This window comes from Zingiber officinale, chromosome 10B (genome assembly GCF_018446385.1).
Source record: "Zingiber officinale cultivar Zhangliang chromosome 10B, Zo_v1.1, whole genome shotgun sequence".
Lineage (NCBI taxonomy): Eukaryota > Viridiplantae > Streptophyta > Magnoliopsida > Zingiberales > Zingiberaceae > Zingiber > Zingiber officinale.
Window position 1 is genome coordinate 40,050,828 of NC_056005.1, and position 4,815 is coordinate 40,055,642.

The window sequence follows — 4,815 nt, forward strand, 5'->3', positions numbered from 1 at the left end:
GGCACGAGCACGGATCCCAGCCTAGTCAATGAAGAGCCGATTCACATTATTCCGCGGAGAGACCGATCCGAGCATAGCTCAGTCTGGATTGAGACTATGGAGCGGACATTCTTTACATGGCACCTCCGAGTGGGAGAAAGCTAAGTCGCTACCACCGAGATGGGGGCGAGATGGTGGGACACATGCTCCATCATAGGCGATCGACATATTACCCGGATGAGATTTAGGGAGGCATTCGAGAGTCGGTATTTTCCCGAGCATATCGGATGACTCTTGGCAGGATTTTCTTTGTCTTGACGGAATAACCGCTCGTGATGGATTATAATGTCGAATTCAATCGGTGGCCAGTCTGTCCCGAGTTAGTTGGCGATGACAGATCTCGTATGCTTTAGTTTGTCCACTTCAGCTGAAGATGTCCGGTTTTAGTACGTCATCATACACCGAGACATGGATAGAGCTCTCATGATCGAGTCTACTCAGTGAATGCGAATAAGAAGGGAAGTGATCGGACTTCCGGGACAGAGCCGGAACCACGACTCACGAGGAGAAAGCGGACTCAGACGGGTCTACTGGGGCATCCGCCGACCCAGTCGGGGCGATCTTCATCAGATCGCCCCCGGAAACATCCACTAGTGACTCTTTTGCACTAGATGCGGATCCGAGATCACATCACCTCTGCGTGCTCCTTGGGATAGTCAGTTTCATTGCAAACTGCCCGGACACATAAGACGAGATTCTGAAGTCTCAATAGGTAGCATCCAGATTGCCGGAGGACAGGTTGATCGTCTGATTTCGCCGGGGGGCCGCGAAGCCAATCTTCGATGATCCCCGTGATATGGCATGTACGGTCAGGAGCATTCCGGTGTCCTGAGGGAGTCCCAGGGTTCTATTTCTGGACCTCAGTATCTGACTCAGCCATCGGCGCAGTATCAGTTACAACCCCAGCCACCAGTTTAGTACATACTACAGCCCATAGCCCCAGCTCTGACTCAGTATCCAGTACCGACTCAGTGGCAGGCTCCGACTCCGACACAGTAGCCTTTGGAAGTGCTACCGCCTCTACCATCGTCAGATACTTGACGAGTTCACGCGGTCACCCGAGAGGATGCACAGCGGGCCGACGGATCCGTTTTCCACGGTACGGTTTTACTTTATGCATTTTCTGCTGATATGCTAATTGATACAGGTAGTTCACATTCTTTTATATCTTGTGCATTTATGAGAGAGATTGGTAGACTACCTTCTTGTAGACCGCGACGACTGACCGTCTCCTTACCATCTGGTGATACCTTGGATGTCACTCAGGAGGTCAGAGGTTGCCCGTTAGATTTTGGTAGCATTATACTCACGGTAGATTTGTTAGTATTGGAAATGGTCGAGTTCGATATTATCCTTGGCATGGATTGGTTGTCTGCATACCATGCCACAGTTGATTGCCAGAAGAGGGTGGTTACTTTTCGACCTCCGAACCAACCCTCTTGGGATTTCACTGGCATCAGAGACGATGGGATATCGACCATTTCTGCGATACAGGCACAGAAACTGTTATCACATGGATGGCAGGGATTTCTATTATCGTTGATTACTACTGATGACATCAGTAGCCCTCAGCTCTCAGACGTTCCAGTAGTCTGAGAGTATCCAGACGTATTTCCAGACGAGCTTCCAGGTTTGCCTCCTCGAAGGCAAGTGGAGTTTGCTATTGAGCTGATTCCAGGGACTGCACCAGCATCGAAAGCTCCGTATCGTATGGCACCGAAAGAGTTGGATGAACTAAAGGTCCAACTCCAGGAGTTATTAGATAGGGGATTTATTCGCCCTAGTGTATCTCCGTGGGGGTCTCCAGTACTATTCGTCAAGAAGAAGGATGGTACTCTGAGGTTGTGCATCGATTATAGGCAGCTGAATGCAGTGACTATTAGAAATAAGTACCCCTTGCCCCGGATTGAGGATTTATTTGATCAGCTCAGAGATACATCAGTGTATTCTAAGATTGATCTGCGGTCTGGATATCATCAGCTGAGAGTTAGGGATTCTGATATTCAGAAGACAACTTTCCGCACCAGATACGGACATTACGAGTTTTTGGTAATGCCATTTGGGCTTACCAATGCTCCAGCAGTATTTATGGATTTGATGAACCGTATCTTTTTGGAGTATCTGGATCAGTTTGTGATTGTATTTATCGATGACATATTGATCTATTCACGTTCCGAGGAGGAACATGCGCAGCACCTTCGCATAGTCTTGGAGACTCTTAGACGACATCATCTGTATGCGAAGTGTGCATTTTGGCTTTCCTCAGTTGGTTTTCTAGGACATGTGGTTTCTAGCCGAGGTATTTCAGTAGATCCTCAGAAGATCGAGGCTATCACCAGCTGGGAGCAGCCGAAGTCAGTCCAAGAGATTCGCAGTTTCTTGGGCTTGGCTGGATATTACCGACGATTCGTTGAGGGTTTCTCCAGTATTGCTATGCCGTTGACACGTCTGACTAGGAAAGGCGTGAAGTTCACGTGGTCAGAGGCTTGTGAGACCAGCTTCCAGGAGCTGAAGCGGAGATTAGTATCAGCACCAGTTTTGGTTTTACCTTCTGGTGATGACGGATTCGTACTTTACACAGACGCATCTCTTCAGGGCTTGGGCGCTGTATTGATGCAGCACGGTAGGGTAGTCTCTTATGCTTCTCGTCAGTTGAAGGAGCATGAGAAGAACTACCCAGTACATGATTTAGAGCTAGCCGCTATTATCTTTGCTTTGAAGATTTGGCGACATCATCTTTATGGTATTACTTTTGAGATTCTTACTGATCATAAGAGTCTTAAATATATTTTTACACAGAAGGAACTCAATCTCCGACAGAGGAGATGGATGGAGTTCCTAAAGGATTATGATTGTACTATTAGCTACCATCCGGGTAAAGCTAATGTGGTTGCTGATGCACTGAGCAGGAAGTCCAGAGGGACTTTAGCTTGTCATCGAGTTACAGTCACGGACTTGATTTAGGGATTCGCCAAGTTGGGCCTTGAGGAGCAGGGACGAACAGAGCAGGGTATTCTTGTTACCATGGTTGCTCAGTCGTCGATCAGGATGAGGATTCGAGAGGCCCAGGCCGGAGATCATCATTTACGGTTCATTAGCAGCCAGATAGCTTCCGGACAGCAGACCGAGTTTACACGAGATGATGAGGGGATTGTTTATTTCCGAGGTACCTCAGTCTCACCCGGTCATGGAGGAGTTACTTCAGGAGGCGCATCGTTCTAGATTTGCTATCCACCCAGGTGGGACCCGTATGTATCGTGATTTGAGGCGTTCCTATTGGTGGAACGGTATGAAGAAAGACATCGCGGAGTTTGTAGCCAGATGTCTTGTCTGTCAGCAGGTGAAGGCTGAGCACCAGAGACCTGCTGGATTACTTCAGAGGATCCCTATTCCCGAGTGGAAGTGGGAGCACATTACTATGGATTTCGTGGTTGGGTTGCCTAGGACTCGTCGAGGCCATGATGCGATTTGGGTAATCGTTGACCGATTAACCAAATCCGCACACTTTTTAGCGATCCGGAAGACTGATTCTCTGGATCGATTAGCTGAGTTATACTGTCGAGAGATTATCAGATTGCATGGAGTTCCGTTGAGCATTATATCTGATAGAGACCCACGGTTCACGTCCCGATTCTGGCAGAGTCTGCAGCAGGCCTTGGGCACACAGCTTCGTTTCAGTACGGCATTCCATCCGCAGATGGGGTGAGCGGACTATTCGAGACATTGGAGGACTTCGAGGTCTTGTGTCATGGACTTCGGAGGCAGTGGGAGGACCACCTGCCATTAGTGGAGTTCGCCTACAACAACAGCTATCATTCGGCTATCCAGATGGCACCGTTTGAGGCGTTGTATGGTAGGCCTTGTCGGACACCCATCCTCTGGGAAGAGGTTGGGGAGGCCCAGTTGGTAGGACCTCAGAGAGCTCAGCAGGATGCAGAGTTAGTTCACACTATCAAACGGAGGATGTCGAGGCTCGGGACCGTCGGAAGAGTTATGCTGATCGAGATGGAGACCCCTGGAGTTCTCCATTGGTGATCATGTATTTCTTAGAGTTTCACCCACGAAAGGGGTGAAGAGATTTGGTCTCGAGGTAAGCTTCCCCGATATATTGGACCATTCCGGATCTTGGGAGGATTGGAGCGGAGCTACCGTTTGCGCTACCACCATCTCTAGTCGGCATTCATGATGTATTCTATGTATCTATCTTTGAGGAGATACGTATCCGATCCACATGTTTCGCGATATATCTGTTCCTATTGAACTGATGTTACTTACGAGGAGGTTCGGTGTGGATTACGGACCATGTGGAGCGCTCCACTGAACAAGACCCGTCCGTGGTTAAAGTCGGATGGGATCATTGAGGAGGCTACATGGGAGCTCGAGGATACGATCCGAGCTCGATACCCTCATCTTTTTACTTGAGGTATGTGGGTTAGAGTTTCGTTCAGCATTTATACTGGTTGGTTATATTCTAGTGGTTGTTGTTGGTTATAGCGAAATTTGGGGACCAAATTTTTATTAGTAGGGGAGGATGTAAGATCTCGGGAAATTTAAATACATAGGTTTATTTCAGAAATAGCCTTATAGAATTTTTCCGAAATTTTTAGAAACTTTCTGGGAATTTTTTGGAGCTCGTACGGAGGGTTTTGAGGGGATCAATTTTGGGTTCGGATAAAGCCTGTTTGGGATACCCGTTTAAGTGAGGAAATATTTTTATTATATAAATTCCTTTTCTTTTTATTTTCTTCCCAAAAATGTCGTTTGCCGGAACCCCTC